At 36.9% G+C, this 23,507-nt stretch overlaps 1 pseudogene; it reads left to right on the top strand.

The window, feature by feature from the left end:
* Nucleotides 1–8,292: 8,292 nt before the first annotated feature.
* On the top strand, nt 8,293–9,727 carry LOC129035145 (alpha-actinin-4-like; annotated as a pseudogene).
* Nucleotides 9,728–23,507: the final 13,780 nt, after the last annotated feature.

A 23,507-nucleotide genomic window follows, 5' to 3' on the forward strand; every position in this document is an offset into this window, starting at 1 on the left:
CTCCACCTCCCGAGTTCAAGCAATTCTCCTGCCTCAGCCTCCCGAGTAGCTGGGACTACAGGCACCCGCCACCACACTCGGCTAATTTTTTTTTTTTTTTGTATTTTTAGTAGAGGCGGGGTTTTACCGTGTTAGCCAGGATGGTCTCAATCTCCTGACCTGGTGATTTGCCCGCCTCAGCTTCCCAAAGTGCTGGGATTACAGGCATGAGCCACCGCGCCTGGCCCATTTTACCAATTCTTATGAGCATTCATTTATTGAAGCCAACTTGGATAGAATTCCATAAGCAATTTGTGGTCTACTATGCCAGCTTCTACCATGTAGACACAACGTATAACATAACACATGTACATCTGCATAAATACACCTAAACACATATGCATACACAAACCAAAGATCTTATCACTTTGATTTTATAGTTTTAGTGATCAGACAAAGAATAATAATGTAAGTTTACCAGTTTATAAGTAATATTTGAATCTAAATTATATTTTTGAAAACTAGGACATGTTCACATGGCTAAAATTTATTTGCCCCTACAGGTAATCTTATACAGGCTGTAGAACAATTCTCTGGATAGATGTTTTGTATAACAGTTTGATTTAAAAAAAAAACAATTTTTATCTTTTTTTTCAGTGTCAAATAATTTTAGGGTTAAATTTTTAAATGTTTACATTTTAGTTAGAACTGACTGAATTGTATAAGCAAAACAGAATGTCCAAGCACCCTTGAATTTCAGCAATAAATCTATCCCTTGTTTGCTGATCCAGTTTCCCTGATCAGTCAATATGGGAAGCATTTTTTTTAAAACTGATTTTTTCTGGCTTTTTCTGGCACATGTGTCCTAAAAAAAGCATTTTTTTATTCTGGAAGGAATATCTTATATTATTGCTCTGAGCTCAAGATTTTGACTTGTTTGTTCTGAGAGCTTAACTGCAAAAAACATTTATCTGATTCTCTTTTTTTAAGATTACCAATCTTTTACTTAACTGTTCTATCATCCTAAGTGATAGCCAGACAAATCTAACTTTACATTTCCCAAAGGGATCACTCTTATGTTGTACAAGGATAGGTTGGTTGTTGCCATGGAACTGCTATAATTTGAAAGCCCTTTTTTCTCCTTATCTTGGATGAGCTGCCCTAAGGGGGAGGGAAAACATTTCTAAGTGTCTTTTGAAATTAGCAACAATAGATCATCTTAATATAAGAAAAATATTAGCATATTTAGAAGAAGCAAGTTTTTTTTAAAAAAAAGAGACTAGAAGCTTCTATATGTCGATGTTTGTCAAACTCAAAAGTTATTTCCCCTTTTCAAGATAAAGAGATTCTGCCATGGTATGTGTGTGTGTGTATATATATATCCCATGGTGTGTGTATGTGTGTGTGTATATATATATATATATGAAAATGAAAGGAGGCAAAAGTGAAAATTTAAAAGGAGTGGATATCTTGGAGAGGGCCAAGGTAGAAAGAAACAGATCATCATCATCATGAAGTTTGGTCTTCAGGTAGAGGTAGAGAATGTTGAGAGAAGATTGCACAGTCATCTTCCTTTTGCAAAACACTTTTTTCCAGTGACATGCTTTTTTGTGTGTTTGTTTTGTTTTGTTTTACAATATTGGCAGAGACCAGGGAGTCTTTGTTTGGTGATTTATCTGGGAGCTTCCATCTGCTACAATTGAAGCTTAAGAATTTTAATAATTTTCTTTTTTTTAGTGTTTTCAAGGGTGGAGGCAAGTTGTTTTGCTAAATTAATTAGATTAGGAGTGGGCATGGTTTTCCATTCTGTGTGAGCTTTTTTAAAAGCTGGGAAAATTTTGACAGAAGGCTATTCACAAACATGGAATTAAAAGCTACTCTAGTGGGATCAACTTTTATAGGTCATCTGGCATTAGCTGGGGAAGTTTTAAAAGACGCAAGTTTGGAGCATTTGAATGATTTATTTAGTGGACATAAATTATCCTTGATGTAATTTGTCCATTTATTTAAAATGTACGTGAGAATGGACCATAAATTTTGAATGTATAGTCTGCTAGAATCCCAGAAAGCTTCCCATATCTTAATATGCAAGTATTTTATTCCATTTCTTATTAATCTTTTGAGAGCAAAGAAAATCTTAGAAATCTAATCAGGGAAGGTCAACGGTTTGGACTGATGTTTTAAATGATAGAGACCACCCTAGTGTCTTTTAATTGGCCATCTGATGCTCACTATTTAGAATGTCTTTTTTGCCCTCAGAAAATGTTCAAAAACAAAAAAGGAAAATCCAAATTATTTACAAACATACATAATCAAGTTTTAATGAAAGCAAAATCAGAGTACTCACAAAAATTTGAAGCCAGACATTCAGATCAAACAAATGTTAAACCAGATACATAAAACCAAAAGTGAATTCACCAGAAAACATATGGTCCTCACAGTCAGAATGTAAACTCTGTAGGAACAAGAGTATTCTCTAAAAGAACTATGTCTTTATATTAAAAAGGGCTTGTCCAAGAAAAAAAAAAAAAGACAATGTTAATCCCAAGAAGAATGCAAAGTCCTTTACATAAGTTAGACTTATTACAAAATCAGATTCTAAATAAAGTGAAAAAGAACTCACTAAAGGGAGGAAGCCTGAGAATCCGAGGGGAGATTCACCCAGACAGAAAAGGTGACTCAGGGAAGAAAAGAACACAAACAGCTCAGTCCGTACCATAGTCGATTCCAGGGCCTGCAGATCCATCTGAGGTGAGCTCCCTTTGGTCCCACTTCTGAGACATCAATTTATGTCGACCCAAATAATGGACATAGGTAGGCTCTCTAAAATAAAATAATATTTATTCAAGAATAGGCATTGAAGTTGAAATATACATGTCTTAATAAACTGTGCATATTCAGGGAGGTAAAGAAAGACAAAAAGTCTTAAAGGAAAAATTAGGAGAATTACATATTTCTTTTGAGATCATTTTTTCTTGATTACAAGGATCAATAAAAAGGGTGGCACAGTCCAAAGCTGGACAGGCAGTTGCTGGACAGATGTCCTTGCAGAAGTATTTTTTTATGTGTGTGTGTATGTGTGTAAGGTTGTGATGGTCTTTGTGCAAGGTAGCTGTTTTTGCAGAGTCTTTTGGGATAAGTTTTGTTATCAGGCATTCATGCATGAGAATCCTCCCCATATGGCCTTCCCTGGCCCTGTTTGTCAACAGTTTTAACACAGATGACTTTATTTTGATTCTGACAACTTTCCCATCATTGCTATCTTTGTACAAAATGAAATGCACCTCCTTTCTTACTTTCTCAACTCTTAATTCTAACACTGTACATGAAAAACATACTGCTATTGACTACATATAAAATTATAATATTTTACTGCTATTCATTAGCCTTTTTGAAGGCAGTAGAAAAGTGAAAATAAACACTGATTTTGATAGAGAAAGAGAATATAGTTTAGAAACCATCATTCTACCCAGTAGTTATTGTAAGTAATATTTGGGTGGTGTGTTAGATTTATATTGTTCCTATAATAAATTGCCACAAATTTAGTGGTTTAAAACAACACAGGTTTATTATGTTATAGTTCTAGAGCTGGAAAGTCCTAAAGTCAAGGTGTTGGCTATGCCCTTCTGCAGGTATAAGGGGGGAGAGTCCATTCCCTTGTAAACACAAGAGTCTGCCCATATTCCTTGGCTTTTCATCCTTTCCTCCATCTTCAACTCCAGCGGGGGAATACATTTACTTCCCTCTCACTTCTCGCTTCTGCTTTCATGGTTACCTTTTCTTCTCTGACTCTGCTTCCATCATGGCAATGTCTTCTCTTTCTTTCTGACCTTTCTGCCTTCTTCTAACTCCCTAATGTAATCCCTGTTAGAGTACATTAGAATCTGGATAATTCAACATAATTTCCCCATCGCAAGATCTTTAATTTAAGCACATCTGTAAAGCCCCATTTGCCATATAAAATAACATACTAATAGGCTCTGGAGATCAGAATATGGACATCTTTGAGAGGCTGTTATTCAGCCTAACCCACATGGTATTGATATAGCTACCCACATGGACACACACATAAACACACATTTCAGCATAAATTTGGGGATTTTGACATTTCCTTCTCATTGATCCCAAATATAAATTGTTTCTTACCTTGACTGGCTGGAATTTCTGTTTAAATTTCTGAATCAAAGCGTTAGAGGAGTTTCTAGCTTCACTGCAGGAGATCATAAGATAAAGATCTTGAGTTTTCAGTTGAAAGTAATCTAAAATTCAGTAATAATGAGATATGGCTGTGGAAAAATATGTTTGAAGAATTTTAAGCTGCAATAATAAAATTATGTCATCTAGTACAGCCGGAATGATATGCAGACCGTCCAGAAAATCCTACATACTAGCTACATGTACTATACCCATATATATTTACTCCAGCTGCTTCAAATAGCCCTGTTCCTAGCTAGACATAATCAAGAAGACAATAAAAGATTTGGCAAAATTGTTTGAAGTTCTTGAGGCTGTTGACAGAGAGAATAAATAATTTATTCAGAAAGTGAGATTAGAAAGACATATTTCTTTTCACAATATTTTAAAAATTAAAAAGATTCAAAGGAAGTATCTTGCAAGGAAAAATGGCTTTTTTTTTACATTGTTGTAACTTTCAGTATCAAAGTCAAAACTCAAATACTGACTTTCTTATTCTAAGTCCTGTCTTCTGTGCATAACATCACAATGGTCTATAATGGTTTATGTAATATTACTGAGAGAATCAAATATGCAAACACCCATAGCAGAACATGAGGAAGAATGTTATGGCCTGCATAAATGCATGGAATCTGGAGCCAGATTACCTCAGTACAAATACCAGTCCTACTAATTATTAGCAGGTTTCTTATTTGTAAAATGCTGTTAATTTTGCCTAATTCACAGGATTTTTTTTACCTATGAGAAATAAAATAAGTTTATATATTTAAAATATTTTGTAATGGGTAAGAACTCTTTCAGTATTAATTAATGCAATAATGAAAATTATTCTCTGGCACAAGAGAAGAACTCAGTAATTTTAGTTTCTATTTTCAACATGAAAATGTTACTATGGAAATAAATTAACATATATTCTAACATTACAACAGGATTTCTAGAAATCCAGAGAGTGGAAAAAATAAATTTGAATAAGATATCATCTTGGGTCTTTTTTATAATGTGAAATTTTCCTATTCACTTTTCAAGACAGAGCTCAATAGAAGTCAGTTCTCAAATCAGATATTTTCTTAACTTTTTATATAATCCTCAATTCCGGGTTCATCTAAATTAGGTCTTTAATAAAAACATTTTCATTTTAATGTTAATAGGGACATTAATACTAGCATATGTCAAAGAAGGAGAGAAATGGTTGCTGTAATTGTGTGTTTTGTGTGCCTTCTCATAACAGGTTCATTTATATATAGCAAATGAATAGAAATATCTTTTAAAATCTTAATTGGTGGTTGTCTGAATAGTGCCAGAATAAAGAAAGAATTTTACCAAAATGTTCCATTTTGCTCATTATTGTTTGCAGGGGGAATAATGCTATTTTGGTGACTATCAGTTCCCCATATTTGCCTTATTCACAGGTACTACAGTCCCAGTAATATAACCCAATTAATATACTTGACTCATACCCTCAGTCAGGCTAAAGTCCTATAAAAGATATATAATTTGATTAAAGTACACATATAAATTTCAAATTTGTTTCTAAAATTTTAATCTGTTAAGAAATAGCATAAAAAAATGTGGATGCACTATACATATATTACTCCCATATTATTATCTTCTGCATATTCACATCTTTGAATTGAATACACTATAATGAATCTTGGCTTCATCTAAGCTACTAATGTATTTCTCTCAAAAATATCAGATAATAATTTGACTGGGTGAATGAAATACATTCATTCATTGTAAGCTAGCACTAAATATGCATTTCAATTTGGTACTTTGAAATTTATATATTTTTTACATTGGTTTAAGTATCTGAAGTTAATGTTCCTGTTTTTTAAAATGGCTTTTTTTTGTCAGAAAGATTTCTTTTCACTTTTTTCTTCATGGCTAATCAGGGTAAATTGGATTAAAATGATCTATTTAAAAGTTTAACACTAATCTTGTATGGCTTAAGGAGGATCTTCAATTGATTAATAGATTTCATGTCAAGATATATTTACTGGCTTTGTGTAATAATAGAAGTGGTAAAAGGAAGGTGAAATTAAAACTTCACTAATACTAACATTACTCAAATGATATATCTTCCACAAATTCTATCATAACTTACTTCCAATCCCTAAATTACTTAATGTTATGAGTACATAGTGAAGCCAGTAGTGTCAGTTAGATTCCATTTTTTCCAGAGTCATTCTATATTGTGCTTCACCTAGTTCCTTCTTTTAAAAACCAACCTATTGAAATAAATGAACAAACCCATCTTTCCTCTGGCTTCATGTTTGTTTCAGATAATGGGAAGACCCAATGAGAGAACAAAGGAATCAGTGATTTTTGTAACAAGGTTAAGCGTGATAGATTGAGTTAATACATTTAAAGTTCTCATTCACTGGATCATTGACTAGGAAGGTTGATTCTTAGTCCTGAGATAAGGAAGGTATTCAAAGAAAATGCTTTGGGACCTAATATAGGTGGCCAGGGTCACAAATATATCAAAAACAAAAAACGGTGCAACAAAGGGACAAGAGTGGGGTGCTGTTTTGGAGGAAAGTGCTGTTAAATTATTAAAGATCATATTAGACTTCTTCAAAATTTGGTGTGTGACTGATATATAGATTTTGGCTTTCCATTGTAAAATTATTATTGGAATAAGTAGCAATCTTATTGCTGTAAATTGAATGTGTCCTCCCCTGACCCACAAATCCATATGTTGAAGTTCTAATTAGTGATGTGACTAGATTTGGAGACAGGGCCTTCAAGAAGGAGGCAGTTAAGGCTACATGAGGTCATAAGGTGGGATACGGATAAGATAAAATTATTGTACCTACAAGAAGGGACATCAGAGTGTTATCTCTTTCTCTCTCACACGAAGGAAGAGCAAGAAGGCAACTGTTTGCAAGCCAGAAAGACAGATTTCATCAGAATTTCCACCATGCTGTCACCCTGATCTTTGATTTCCACCCTCCAGAACGATTAGAAAATAAATTTGTCTTTAAGCCACCTACTTTATAGTATTTTGTCATGTGAATTATGTATTAGCCTGGCTAATACACCTGTATTGTATCAACTGTATTCTATTCCTTAATTTTAAACCATGATTCTCTTCAAATACTATGGTGTCAAAAGAAAATTTGATTGTATATCTAATGCCTTATATATAAATTAATTTCGACATTTAAAACAATGTAAATGAAAGCTTTCTGTAAAAGAAGTTGATTCTCACAGGTTTTGCTTGATTTTTTGATGATGCTGTGGAGAGACAAGCTCTTGGAGCTATCTACTCTGCCATTTTCACTAATGTCTTTGTTCTTTTTTAGATGCCCTAGTTATTCTTTAATTACTCTTGCAAGGAAAATATTTGGAATCAGAAGCAACACAAGTTAACATGTTTTTCACAACCATAAATGTAGTTTACATTTTTGGAACCTATATTTATTGAAATAGTGCCAGTAGCCCATTATTTTGACATTGTATTAGGAACCATAACAGTATTACGAGAATCAGGAAACAAATGAGAAACTATGTTGCTCATAGCACTTTGATCGTGAGAAAGCTAATCCCTTTGTGAGTTCTGCTATGAATGAGATAACAAAGCAATAACCTGTGGTAAGCATAAGCATAAAGGAAATGAACCTTGATAGGCCAATAACAGACAGACCATTGAAAAGGTATTCCTCTGATTAATCTACTATGGTTTTCTTAAAGGAAGCATTTATAATTAAATAAATGGGTTTTTCCTTTTCTCTGTAAATTATCATTGCTTTTCAAGAAATTCCCCTTTAAGGGTACTTTATATGACTATCCTTTTAATGTGATATTGACATTTTGCTGTGATTATATGTCTTGTCCTATTATTTTCCAATTCCCATTATTAAGACCTTGATGATGATTATAATGAGGATGATGATTAATTTTTTTATCAAAGCATTAGAGTAAAAAAACTGTCACTTCATTTTTGTCCCAAATTCTAAAATTGACTGTAGTCTTCTTAGAAATTTCCTGAAAAAGGCAACTGTCTAATCTTATCTGGTGGATGCTTCTCCGAGGGACTTGATTTCCTGGGAACACGACCAGCCCCCAACGACCCCTTGTCCCCATTCCGGCTGTCCTTTGGCCTGGGTCCCAGGGAAGGAAGCCATGCTGGAGCACCGGGACTACGAGACCGCCACGCTGTCGGGCATCAAAGCCCTCATTCGCAAGCACGAGGCCTTCGAGAGCGACCTGGCTGAGCACCAGGACCGCGTGGAGCAGATCGCAGCCATTGCCCAGGACCTCAACGAGCTGGATTACTACGACTCCCACAATGTCAACACCCGGTGCCAGAAGATCTGGGACCAGTGGGACGCCCTCGGCTCTCTGACCAACATCGCAAGGAAGCCCTGGAGAAAACAGAGAAGCAGCTGGAGGCCATAGACCAGCTGCACCTGGAGTACGCCAAGCACATGGCCCCCTTCAACAACTGGATGGAGAGCGCCATGGAGGACCTCCAGGACATGCTCATCGTGCACACCATCGAGGAGACTGAGGGCCTGATCTCAGTCCACGACCAGTTGAAATCCACCCTGCCGGACACCGACAGCCAGCGCAAAGCCATCCTGGCCATCCACAAGGAGGCCCAGGGGATCGCTGAGCGCAACCACATCAAGCTGTGGGGCAGCAACCCCTACACCACCCTCACCCCACAGATCATCAACTCCAAGTGGGGGAAGGTGCAGCAGCTGGTGCCAAAACGGGACCACGCCCTCCTGGAGGGGCAGAGCAAGCAGCAGTCCAACGAGCACCTGCCCCGCCAGTTTGCCAGCCAGGCCAACGTCGGGGGGCCCTGGATCCAGACCAAGATGGAGGAGATCGGGCGCATCTCCACTGAGATGAACGGGACCCTGGAGGACCAGCTGAGCCACCTGAAGCAGTGTGAGCGCAGCATCGTGGACTACAAGCCCAACCTGGACCTGCTGGAGCAGCAGCACCAGCTTATCCAGGAGGCCCTCATCTTCACAACAAGCACACCATGGAGCACATCCGCATGGGTGGGGAGCAGCTGCTCACCACCATTGATTGCCCCAACCATCAACGAGGTGGCAAACCAGATCCTCACCCGCGACGCCAAAGGCATCAGCCAGGAGCAGATGCAGGAGTTCCGGGCGTCCTTCAACCACTTCGACAAGGATCATGGTGGGGTGCTGGGGCCTGAGGGGTTCAAGGCCTGCCTCATCAGCCTGGGCTATGACGTGGAGAACGACCGCAGGGTGAGGCCTAGTTTAACCGCATCATGAGCCTGGTCGACCCCAACCACAGCGGCCTTGTGACCTTCCAAGACTTCATCGACTTTATGTCGCGGGAGACCACCGACACGGACACGGCCGACCAGGTCATCGCCTCCTTCAAGGTCCTGGCAGGGGACAAGAACTTCATCACAGCTGAGGAGCTGCGGAGAGAGCTGCCCGCCGACCAGGCTGAGTGCTGTATCGCCCGCATGGTGCCCTACCAGGGCCCTGACGCAATGCCCGGTGCCCTCGACTACAAGTCCTCCTCCACGGCCCTGTATGGCGAGAGCGACCTGTGAGGCCCCAGAGATACCCGGACCCAACACCTCCCACGGCCTCCAGGAGGGACCCGGGCAGCCCCACAGTCCCGTTCCTCCACTCTGTATCTATGCAAAGCACTCTCTGCAGTCCTCCCGGGTGCCTGGGTGGGCAGGGAGGGGCTGGGGCAGGCTCTCTCCTCTCTCTTTTTGGGGGTTGGCCAGGAGGTTCCCCCGACCAGGTTGGGGTTGGGGAGACTTCGGGCCAGCGCTTCTGGCCTGGTAAATATGTATGATGTGTTGTGCTTTTTTAACCATCTTGGAGGGGACAGTGGATTCCCACAGCACAACCGGTCCGTTCCATGCCCTGGGGATGCCTCACCAAACCCAGGTCTCTTCCTTTGCCCCGAGGTCCCTTCAAGGCCTCCTCATCCAGGCCAAAGCCCCATGTGCCTTATCCAGGAACCGCCTGGGCCATGCGAGGGGCCAGCAGAGGGCGCCACCACCACCCGACGGCTGGGAACCCACCCAGCCCCTCTCCCCTCCCTGCTCCAGACTCACTTGCCATTGCCAGGAGATGGGGGCCCCAACCAGCACCCCGCTTTCGTAGCAGAGGAGCTGAGTTGGCAGACCGGACCCCCCTGAACCCCACCCCATCCCACCAGCCCTGGCCTTGCTTTGTCTGGACTCAAGTGTCTCAGATTTTCTAAGAACCAAAAAAAAAAAAAAAGGAAAAAAAACACAAAACAACAAAAATAAAAAAAAAAAAAATCACAAAAAACACAAAAAAACTACAAAAAATAATTTAAAACATTCAGAGAACTGCTAAAAAGGTAAAATAAAATAAAATAAAATAAATAAAGTTGTTTCTTACATCAAATCTGCATTGTTAAAAATTGTATAATTTTACTGTGGATCACCGGAGATATCAACAGCTAGTTGATATTATCTTTTAATGACAAGAGTAGAACGTTTTAGACAGCCATTTAATAGTGATAGGAGAAGCAAAATATGAATAAAATGTATGTTGAAAATTCATTGATATTTTTCAGGTCAACGCTGAAATCACTTCAGAAAGGTTTTTATGTTTTTTGGAGTGATATTCTCAAAACTCAGTAACCTATTACAACATTGTTACTAGGAAATTATGTACAATTTACTATACTGAGTTTATTATAGGATATAGCTCTCTAGTAGTTTTAAGATTAGCATTTCAGTGCACTCATCAGTCACTCTTTAATATAGTAATCACTTCCTTACATAAAAGAAACCTGGGAAACAAATCATACAGAGTATTAGAGATTTTTACAGTTTTATCTTATAATTTTAATGTCCTACTTACAATGAAATATGTAGAGTTTTAGAAATATTTGAAACCAGCTTTATTAATAAAATTATTTAATAAACATTAAATTATCATTTGCTAAGTTCTAAAAATAATTATAAAGTAAAATTAACTCATTTAATTCTCATGAAATAAGTATGCCATATGTTCTTATTTTATATTTAAAGGAACTGAGAAGGGAGAGTGTAAGTAATTTTCCCAAGGTTTTTCTCCCTGCAGATAAATACTGATAAAGTTGAAGATCTGACGCATGAACCCACATAGACTGGCTACCAGTCAGTAATCTTAACCACTAAGCAATGTTGCTTTTCCAGGATGCATATATAGTTGTATATTTAAGGATATATATATAGCATAAGTTGGCCGGGCATGGTGGATCACACCTGTAATCCCAGCACTTTGGAAGGCCAAGGCGGGTGGATCAGGAGTTCAAGACGAGCCTGGCCAACATGGTGAAACCCCATCTCTACTGAAAATACAAAAATTAGGTGGTCATAGTGGTGCGCGCCTGTAGTCCCAGCTATTCGGGAGGCTGAAACAGGAGAATCTCTTGAATCCAGGAGGTGGAGGTTGCAGTGAGCTGAGATCACGCCACTGCACTCCAGCCTAGGTAACAGAGCAAGGCTCTGTCTCAAAAAAAAAAAAAAAAAAAAGAAAGTCTTTACCTAGCCACAAGCATACATTGTATCTACTAACTGTATATTTCTCCCTGTATCCTGGATAGCACAACAATTCATCTCTATTCTAAGCTTAGTATCTGGGAACCACGTTAAATGCCACTTTCTTTTCAACCCAGATCCACTGAGTCTCCAAATTGTCTATTCTACTTATTATGTTTATATATCTCCCCACTTCCAGTTTTGGCCAATCCATTACTTTTGCTTTAGGCCTTTATTATTCTTCTACTGGTTGATAGGGGCAGCTTCCCAAGGCGTCACTCTGGCTCTAGCTTAGTCTTTCCCCAACACACTCTTTATACTAGCACTACCATGTTGTGTCAAGGACTAAAATTGAGATGTGATCATCTATAACTAGAAAGTCAAAGACAATTCAAGGTTGTCAGAATAAGGCACATATTTTGCTTTCCTTATACATGAATAGCATTTTCTCAACTGTCAAATCAGTAGCATTTCCAGCAAGTCTGAATCTATTTTTATATAAAGTAATGTGAATGGATTAGATTAAGACAGCAATTGGGGAGGGATTTCAGAACTCTGGGCAGTAACTGAATAAACATCATTTGGATCACAGAACGTTCTACCTTTGAAGATTGCCAATAGTATTTGTTATCTTTGAAGCTGTCTACTCATCATGCTGAATGTCCTCAGAATTTTTAAGGTCACTCAGAGAATGCTACCTCTATCCAGATAGTCAGAGGAATGCCACATGAACTTCTCTGTTATTCCTCCAGATGTCCTTGGGAGTTACAAGGAAGAATGTGTATTTCTTAAAGGTCCATACCCATAACTTATCTAGGTTTGGGAAAAATTATCTGTTATTATCCTTTTGAACAAACTGTCTGCCCCATCTCTTTTCCTACCTCCACTTTAAGGCCAATAACTCTTAGATTTGCCATTTTGAGGCTATTTTCTATATCCTGTAAGTGTGCGTCATTGTTTTTCATTGTTTTCTCTTTTGTCTCCTCTGACTATTTTCAAATCACCTGTCTTCAAGCTCACTAATTCTTTTTTTCTACTTGATCAATTCTGTTTGGGGACTGTTAAAAGACTATGATGCATGTTTCGGCATGCCAATAGCATTTTTTAGCTTCAGAATTTCTGCTTGATTCTGGTAAATTATTTTAATCTTTTTGTTATATTTGTCTGATATAATTCTAAATTCCTTCTCTGTGCTGTCCTAAATTTCTTGAGTTTCCTCAAAACAGCTATTTTGAATTCTGTGTCTGAAAGGTCAGATATTTCTGTTTCTCCAGGATTGATTCCTGGTGCTTAAGTTGGTTCATTTATTGAGGTCATGTTTTCCTGTGTGGTCTTGATACTTATAGATATTTGTCTGTTTCTGGGCATTGTAGAGTTGGGTATTTATTGTAGTCTTCTCAGTCTGGGCTTGTTTGTACCTATCCTTGTTGGGAAATCCTTCCATATATTCGAAGTACTTGAGTGTTGTGCTCTGAGCTGTATCTGCATTAGGGGTTACCCAACCACAGTAACACTGTGGTTTTTGAAGATCCACAGGGCCATTTCCTTGATGGTCTTAGACAAAATCCAGGAGAATTCTCTGGATTCACAGGCAGAGATTCTTATTCTCTTTCTTCAGTTTCTACCAAACAAATGAAGTCTCTCTTTGTTATGAGACACTTAGAGCTGGTGGTGGAGTGACACAAGCACCTCTGTGACCACCACCACTATGAATGTGCTGGATCATACCTGAAGCCAGTACAGCACTGGTTCTCGCCCAAGGCCTGCTGTAATCACTCAATGGCTACTCCTTATGTTCACTCTAGGCCCTGAAGCTCTACAGTCAGCCAATGGCGAAGCCAACCCAGCTTGTGTCCTTCCCTTCAAGGCGACGGGATTCCCCAGGTCCTTAGACATCTTCATGGTGTTCTATTGTACTGTGGCTGAGCTGACACTCAAACCATGAGACACAGTCCTTCACATTCATCCCTCTCCTTTCCAAAGGCAGAGGAGTCTCAGCACATGGTCACCACCATCACAGCCCACAGACAGTACGGACAGATGACTGTCATTTTTCCTTTAAGACCCAAGGTCTCTTCAGTCAGTTTGTGTTTAATGCTGCCTGTGCTAGTACTCACCATTCAGGGCAACAGACTCCACTGCGGTCCAGGGCAGGTCCAGAAATGCTGTCTAAGAGCCAACCCAAGAGCCTCCTTGGTGTTCTACTCCACTGTGGATGAGCTGGTAACTAAGAGGTAAGACAAAAATCTTTACTCTTCCCTTTTCATTTCTAAAGTGGGAGGAGTCTCACCCTATAGCTACCATAGCTAGGACTCTTCTGAGTCTCACCTGAGGCCAGAAAGTCTCAGAAACTCACCCAAGGCCCTTGAAATAGAACCTTGCTATCATTGTTGGTTATTCATGGCCCAAAGGTTCTTCAGTTAGCAGGTGACGAATCCTGCCAGGACTAGGTCCTTCTTTTCAAGGCCAGTGCTGCCCTTCTGGCTCGGGGTGTTTCTAGAAGAGTTATCTGGGAGCTAAGGCTTGGAAACGGGGCCTCACAACTCTGACCAGTGTCCTATCCTGCTGTGGCTGAGCTGGCATCCAAATCCAAGACAAAGTCTTCCCCATTCTTTCCACCCATCTCCTTAAGTGGAAAGAAGGGGTCTCTTTTGGAGTCACACATTTTTTAGCCTGGATTAGGAGATGGGTGATGCCAGTACTCCCTTAGTCATCCTGGCTGGTATCTTAGTAGGTCATGTGCCCCCCAGTTCCCTGGCTCTGGGCCTAGTTCAGCACTAGGGCTCACCTAAGAATTTCAGTTATTGTGGCCAAGGCTGACTTTCTATTTTATTTAGGTGCCCAAAGCCATGTTAGTTCACAGTGGTTAGGCTTTTGGGAATTCAAGTACGGACCACTGGGAAGGGTGATTCCTGTCTGGCTAGGGCTGGCTTAAATACTTTCTCCATGGGTGGGCGTCAGCTATGTTTGGTCTGGTTTTGTTTTTTGCTATAACATGGTAGCACTACATGTTCAAAGCCTCACAATTGCTGCACTTTTCCTCTCACAGAACTGCTCTCTCTACCACACCGCCACCACTGGGGACTGGAGGAAGGGTGTCATCAGTGATTCAAGGCTGTTTTTCCTACCACTTCAGTGCCTGTTTCATCAATATGAATGTAAAACCAGATACTTTGATTGCTCACTTGATTCTTGGTTTTCATAAAGTAGATTTTTTTTGTGTGTATGTTTGTAGATAGTTGTTAACTTCGTGTCCTTGCAGGAGGGACAATCTGTGGAGACTTCTATTCTGCCATCTTGCTCCACCTCCTCCGTCATCCACATTTTTCAACTCCTGCATATTTCACAACGATATATTAAGTGGGTGTATTACTTTGTTCTCGCATTGCTTTAATAAATACCTGAGACTGAATAATTTATAAAGGAAAGAGGTTTAATTGACTCCCAGTTGTGCCGACTGTACAGGAAGCATGGCAGCTTCTGCTTCTGAGGAAGCCTCAGGAAACTTACAATCATCATAAAAGATGAAGAAGAAGCAAATCAGAACTTGACCAGAGCAGGAGGAAGAGAGGGTAGGTGTGACGCACTTTTAAACAATCAGATCTCATGATAACTCACTCATTCACTATCAAGAGAATAGCACCTCAGGGATGGTGCTAACCCTTTCATGAGAACTCTGTGCCCATGATCCAGTCAGCTCCCACCAAGCCCTACCTCCAACACGAGTGATTACAATTTGACATAAGATTTGGATGGGGAGACAAACTCAAACCGTATCAGTGGGATTAAAATATAACTTCTCTTTTCATTACCACTATTTTTATTTCTGAATGAATGCATGTATTTCACTTGTCTTAGACTGCTGTGACATATGACCATAGATGGGTGGCTTACAAATAACACATTTGTTTCTCATAATTTTGGTCTCTGGAATTCCTAGATCAGGCGGCCAGCATGGTTGAGTTCTCGTGAGGGTCTTCTGCCAGGCTTCAGACTGCCGACATCTCACTGTATCTTCACATGGTAGAGAGAAGAGAGGGGAAACAAGTTCTCTTGTAATAACTTTTCTAAGGGCACTAATCTTGTTCATGAGGCTCTGCCCTCATGAAGTCATCAAATCTTAATTACCTCCCAAAAGCACTACCTCCTAATACCATCACAGTGGGGATTAGGGTTTTAACATGAATTTGGAAGGACCATTCAGTCTATAACACCATGAACATGTGAAACTAACCCTAAACATGGCAATGAGAAAGTTTGATCTGAAGTTCTAGAAGGAAATAAAGTGGTTTTCTAAACAGAATTATCATGAGACAGTGAGGTTAACTGTAGAAAGATTAAAATGACTAAGATTTCAAATGGGGATTTGGGGGCAATAGGAAAAGTTTTGGACTTTTGCAAGTATGTGGATCCTGTGTTTTGATTTAATTCCACCTGGAGTAAGAATACCTTTGTTTGAAATGTTTGTTCCTTAGTGCCATAAAGAAATAGCACTTGAACATAAATTTAATTTATTTATTAGGGCCATTTTTACTTCCTGCAGAAAGGGTACACTCACCAGCAGTTTTGTCATGAGAGTACACTGAACAAAGGAGACAGGGCCATGTTTCACCTGACGCGTCCACCCTACTGCTGTGTCCGGCTTCCCCTGGCTGGAATGGAACCTCACATTCTCTATTTGTCCCGAATGGCTAGAAACTTAGAACTTTTTAAAAGAGGCAAAGGTAGAAGGGAACAAAGGAAGGAGGAAGTAACTTGTGGAATGCAGAGAAAGGTAAAAACACTTTTAAATAAGGAAGAGAAACAGACTATGACTTAATGCTTGCTTGGAGCAGTATAAGCATGCCGGGGCAAATATTTAGGCTAAATCGTGGGAGCTAAGAACATAAAGTATATTGATTTCTTTATTAAGGCTAGCAGATATTAAAGAATGTTAGCACAGGTCTTTGAATAAATTTTGCTTCTAAGGGAAGTTACTATTTATTCCTAATTAGATGGGGAAGAAAGTCTTTGAAGAAGAACCTCTACTTTACTTTTTACACCTTTAAGATATAAAGTGGTTTATTGTTTGAAAAAAATTAACTCATCATGATAATTCTCTATCCCACAATTTAGAATTTAGAATTGCATGATGGTAGAGAATAGATCTCAATAATAATACAGTCATTGGTGATATTTAGAAGTCATGCATTCAGGTCTAGACAATGACACATTTCTAACCATTTTCTACATATCTTTTGAGCAAAGACAAATTAAATAGTAAATTTCAAAGCTTGTAAAGAAGGGCAGCTCAGTATTTGCTAAGGTTACTGAAATTTTGTTTTACCAGTAAACTAGAAATTAAGGAGAGAAAATGTTCTGGTAAATAGTGCTATAAATGGACATGAGACCCGGGTGCCTTACTTGCTCCTCATGCAAGCCAAATCAATGTTCATTGGCTTTTTTGTCTTCAGTGAAGTAAGCAAAAAAATTAAACTAGTTGGAGCAGCTCATGATATCCTTTTCATTTTATACCATTATAAGTTGGTGAAAAACAAGTGGATCAAGGTGAAAGAACAAAAAGGAGAGGAAAATAAGATTCCACTTCACTACAAAAAGGAATTCTTCTTGACCATCATTAGACCATCCTCAATTTTTTGTGTTCACGCATCCATATATTCTACCATATATTTTAAAGGGATGTTTATAATAAAAAGTCCCACAAATGCCAGCTAATAAAATCCTGTGTTTTTGTGTTCATAAATGGTAAATCCCAACACATGAGATAGTTATGGTTGGTTGTTTTATGGGAAACACCATAAAATTTTTAATAAACTTTCTAAGCATGCTCCAGAAGGAAAGACATCTATCCATACAATCGTAAATGTATTAGCGGTATTTTGATATTCAGTCATTTGGCAAATGAGAAAATTGTAAAATAGTAGGGATAAATTTTAAATGTATGTCATTGTATCTGGAAATGTAAATTTACTATGGAATATAAATACTAACAATATCATATTGTATTTATCCTTGTTGGTCTATTAAGAGACATAAATGTATTCATTGTGATTTTTATTAATGTGTCATTTGTCAAATCTCAATATGATGTACTTGCCTTTTGGATGAGGTGGTACTTACTTGAAAAGAAATGCGAGTTGGAGAACATACATTTATTTTGTTAGAAGAAATTGTGATGGTTAACAAAGCTAACCATTTAAGCAGGTATATTCTCAGATTGTTCAAGTCACTGCAATAATTAATTCCAAATGGATTTTATTTTGAAAATACTACTTATAAAATATTTTTAAAATTTAATCCAGTAATATGTTCTTTCTTATCTATTTCACGAATTAAAGATATGAAGTAAAAAGCAAAAGAAACACTATAAAATCTATTTTATATATTTATTTGATGAAAAATTATATTTTTCTATGATAGAATGAAACTTGAACCATTGTTTATCATTTTGTGTCTTCAGGACTTACTCGCAGGTTTTCTGTGGTATTTTAAACTGAAAATGACTTGATGTTAGGGATTGTTTAATACAGGAGTTGGCTATTGGTAGGATCTCCAAGAATGACTCCAATGTGCCATGACTCCTATGTCCTGCTGGAGGATCTGGTGCTTCTGACCCTGACATGGATGAGGGGACAAAAGGGACTTCCAAGGCTCGCATTACAATAGATTCTTGCTCCTATCCCTCCTGCTCAGAACTATACCCTGGGATGTTACTGAATAAAACCCTAGAGCTTCTCAACTGTATTTTCTGACAGAAAATAATTAAATAGAATGCCAGTCCACCATAAAAATATCATACAAGTGTATCTCTTCAATAAAAAGCAATTTGCTAATAAAAGCTATGAGATATGTAACTTTTAATGTTACAACTTCTTCAGGACAAGCAGGCACACAAAGAGACACAATGAAAAATGAGAGCACTAATCCCACATATTTGCTATAATTTACATTACTTTTATATTTCAAAGTATTACTGATTTTCTTGTTCCTCTAAAAATAAAATAAATTGAGAATAAGAATCAAATAATATTTGGATTTGTAATAAAACATTTCTTATGCATTTTATATATGAAATGAGATACATGATTTACTTAATTTGAAATATGGTTGCTGATATTATACTTATATACAATCACATCTAAACTTTGCAATTGTTAGAGAGACTAAAACTTTTAATATGTTCTCCTCAACTTAGTTTTAATGGTGAGTTTTATTCTATGCTAGTAATTGACAAAGAATAAATGTGAACGGCATGCTCTCTGCTTTTATTGTATTAAACTATGATCATATATAAAATGAAAGTCTTCCAGCACCTATTGAGTTTTGAAAACTCTAGAAAACCACAGAGGTATGAAGGAGAAAAAAGTGAGAAGAAGGGCACAGTCACAGAAATGGTTTTCAGCCTGTAGTGACACAGGCTACAGGCCAGAGACATCAGCTAGCTGATGTGATGATGTTGGTTCACCTTACCCTGCTCAATTAATCTTGCTAGCAATTAAAAATTCTGAGACTTATTGGCTTATATACTCATGCCTTTTGAAATTTTCAGGATATAGTGAGGTAGTTTAGGATATCACCATGGAAAATATTATGAGACAAATGACAAACACTGGGGGGAAAATGATTAGATTTTCATCTTGCATTTGACTACTCACTAGTTGTGCTTCCTTGGGAAAATTTTTTATAATCCTCTGTGCCTCCGATTTTTTTATCTATAAAGTGAGGAAAATAATAGAAGCTAATACAGGGTTGTTGTGAGTGCTAAATGTTATAGTCCACATAAAGTTATTAGAATAGTGAGTATTTAATAAATCATTTATATTTATCATAGGCATAGCAATGATAAACCATTCAGTAGAGTTAGAGTAATTCAACAAGATATACTTCTCTTCATTTTTCTTTAAGAGTTATGAATAAAACATCTATGATAAACATTTAGTAAATTATAGTAGATTCTAATAAGCTTACACCTACACCCATATATACACACACACACATATATATATACCATAAAATAAATGGAATAATTGTGAAATACTGCATGAACTGATGTTTATGCCTTCCCCCAAATTCGTATGTTGAAAATCTAATCTCTAGTTTGGTGGTATTTGGAGGTAAAGTTTTGGGGAGATAATGAGGATTAGATTAGGAGCTGACTGTGGCAATACCATAATGGGATTAAATGTCTTTATCAATAGAGGAAGAGATATGAGATTTCTTTTTCTGCATGAAGGTACCAAGGAAGGGCCATGTGAAGACATAACCAGGAAAAAGGCATTCACCAAGAATTCCATCATGCTAGCACCCTGTTCTTGGACTTCCAGACTCCAGAATGGTGAGAAGTAAATTTCTGTTGTTTGAGCCACTAATTTATGCTAATTTGTTACAGCAGCCTGAGTTGACTAAAACGAACATTAAGTTAATCTTAATTAATTATAATTATAGTCAAGTAAAATATTTAAGTGATGAATCATGAATATCTACAAATGTAACAATTTAGATATTTATTTTCACGTGAGACAGTGAGTGTTATAATTACCATATTTATAAATTATATTTGTATTTTTCCTCAGGTTCACTAAAAATAGAAATTCACCAAAATGTAGCAATTTTATGAAAAATCAGTGTATGAAAGTTTAATCCCGTATCACCTTTGCTATACAAATCATAAAATAGACACAGTGAGAAAGTTTTCATACAAAAACATATATAAATCTAGGTATTTGACCTTCACTATACCATATATTTTTACACTTATGAAAAAAGATTTAAAAGTTTTTAAAGCTTAAATGAATTCAGAAATTTTCATGATATTTGTAAATATATATAGGAGTGCGTCCTGAAATCCCAAAATGAATTAAAATTTAATTTCAAAGTCATAATTTAATCTATTCTTTTATTTAAAAATCTAGATGTTATAATTTATTTATTTTATATGTATTTATTTATTTCATAATAAATAGGGATTAATGCCTTTAAGTAATACAGCTAATTGAGATTTTTTATATTTGTTTTTAGTATTTGATTCAAACTCCTCTTTAAAATTTATCACTGTAGAATGTTGTGTTTATCACCTTACACGTGTATGTATATTTTCTAATCTCTTTGTTAACACTGCATTTAAATGTATTTCTGTTGAGGTTTTTATTTATGTTTTGGTCTAACTACATTTTTTTTTTTTTTTTATGTAGTTAGACCAAAACATAAATAAAAACCTCAACAGAAATAGATAGCAGAGTTGCGCAGCGGAAGCGTGCTGGGCCCATAACTACATATTTTTAAGAAGTGATCTTTTGATTTGACTGTTTAGCTGACCTTAATGCTAATAAGATGGGGATGAGGTGTCTAATGAACTTGTGTATGGGAATAATGATAGATGGCTTATTTGGAATTCTACAGATGCAGCACTGCCAAGCCTGCTGAGGAGTCTTTGGATCCTAATTTAGAGAATGGTTTTATTGATTACACAGAGAGAGGGAATTTTTTAATCATTTTTATGTACTGTATTGCCTGAGGTAACAAAAATCCATTAAACAAGGATTATAAACCTTGTTTTAAACTAGATCCTAAATTGTTTCTTGATATATAGTCAACATAGGCTCTGTAAGACCAATCACAGTTACTAAGGCACATTAAAATCAACTTGTTTAATTTTAATTGCTCATATGCCTGACCCTCTGAGGTGTAAGTGCTCATGAGGCTAAATTACTTTTCTCCCGGATAGGAGTTTCATTTTAGGTTTGGGCTTTTTACCTGCTATACGGCATCTTAACTGCTCTAATGTTTATTTATTTTTAATTCTGATGTCTTTGCATAAAAGATAATTTACTAACAGTCAGAAATTTGTACTCAGTATTTTATGCAATTTTTAAAGGTTTAAGATTTTTCCAAACATTTATTTGAAGTGTTAAAACAACTTTGTGAGTGTGCATATGAACACACATATACCAGTACACACAAGCTCATGTTCCACGTGGTTGTATCTTTACAGAATCCTGACTGGTTTTAAGCATTCAAATTAGCTTTATGATATGTTGTTGATTATATTTATATTCTTGTCAGGGCCTTACTATTTCTGAATAAGCTCCTAATTGTAACATTATTCCTAAGAGAATATAAGATAGGTTTTATCATAATTTGATTTATAATGAGCTTTTAGAAAATAAACTGTATCTTTATATAAATTAGGAGCAATATCAGAAGTCATACCAAGAGTGTTGTTAACGTGAATACAACTGTGTCATATTGTAATTCTCTGTAGCTGTATCTCTAACTTTCACTGTGTTTTAATTCTCAGTTTATACCCACAGCACTCATTTGAGTCATTGACCTTTTTGCAGGGAATATGTTTTATTTACATTTAAGCCTCCAGAACTCAGCATAATTCCTGGCAAGTGGTAAACATTCAATAGATTGATTGAATGGATGCATGCATACATGTCATGAATATTTGGGACAGATTAATCTGGCATGTTGAAATAATTAAAATGGAAAAACAATCATTGAGTTTTTTTATGGGAGACTGAGGCAAATTTCCAAACAAAAAATAATGGAAGATGGAAGGTGACCAACAAGAAGGTAGTCTTAATAGCAGTAGGATAAAGGGCAGATAAAGGGAGACATTATTGAAATAAATAATAAAAAGTCCATTTCTGGGACTTTGCTTATGCTTGTTTCCATATCTAGACAGGACAAAATCTCTTCATAGCCCTACCTAAAATATCCCTGTTCTAAAAGAGAAACTAACAGCTCACTTATTCCATTAAGATTCTCTGCATACTAGTGGCAAACCTATTGAAATATTGATTTTATTGTTAGGTATACATTCAATGCTAGAAGGCAACGTTAAAATTTTAGTCATGAAAGGTTATTTTAATATGTCTAATGCATGCCAATTAACTAGTAAACCTCAGATCACTATTTTCTAATTTTTTTCACATAAATTGAAATAAATGGTTAAAAACCACCAAATATTAATGTCTTGCTTCTTGCACACTTCTTTTAACTTCGATTTAAGTAACTCAACCAAAAATATTTAAACACTAAATCAAATGCTACCCACAGTAATTAACTTATTAGTGATAATATTATGTATATATTTTTAACTACTTATGATGTTAGTATTCCTATAAACTGGTACAATTCTGTGTACTTACAATATTTCCTATAAGATCAGAAATGCAAAACTATTATATAGTAAATGTGTTTATTTGCCTCAAATTTTGAATTAAAATATTTAAGTTTCTAGGCTTTCTTAGGGGCATGCATGAACATAATTAATTACTACTGATTTACTAAGAAAAGTCATGCCACCTATGTTGAAACAAAGGAAAATAAATTACTCACAAAGTTGTGAGAAATGAATATTGAATTTAATTTAGTTTCCTCATTCATCTCCATATGCTTATTCTAAGTCAACGCCATTCTATGATTCTTTTACGGAACATACACACACATACCCACACCCCCCCATCCCCCCACACACGCACTTGCATGTCCACATGCACGTGTGTGAGCTTTAGTGAGTTGGAACCTAATGTTTCCACCAAACTTTGGTCAAGTTGTTGCCTACTATGTGTATATAGGAAGTTTATGTTGACAGAGTACCTTTAAACAAGTTGATTATGATAATTGGAATTCATCAACTATAGTTATCTTTTCTTATAATTATCAGATTTTTATTCTATTTTACTCTATATTATTGAACTATTATTAAGTAAGGGAAAAAAAGCACTTTGGGATGAGCTGTATGTTCTATGTAATTCAATATTTAGAATTTGTTAGAGGAGTCACCCAAGTGAATAACTGGCCTGCTTGT

This window comes from Pongo pygmaeus, chromosome 3 (genome assembly GCF_028885625.2).
Source record: "Pongo pygmaeus isolate AG05252 chromosome 3, NHGRI_mPonPyg2-v2.0_pri, whole genome shotgun sequence".
NCBI classification, from domain to species: Eukaryota; Metazoa; Chordata; class Mammalia; order Primates; family Hominidae; genus Pongo; species Pongo pygmaeus.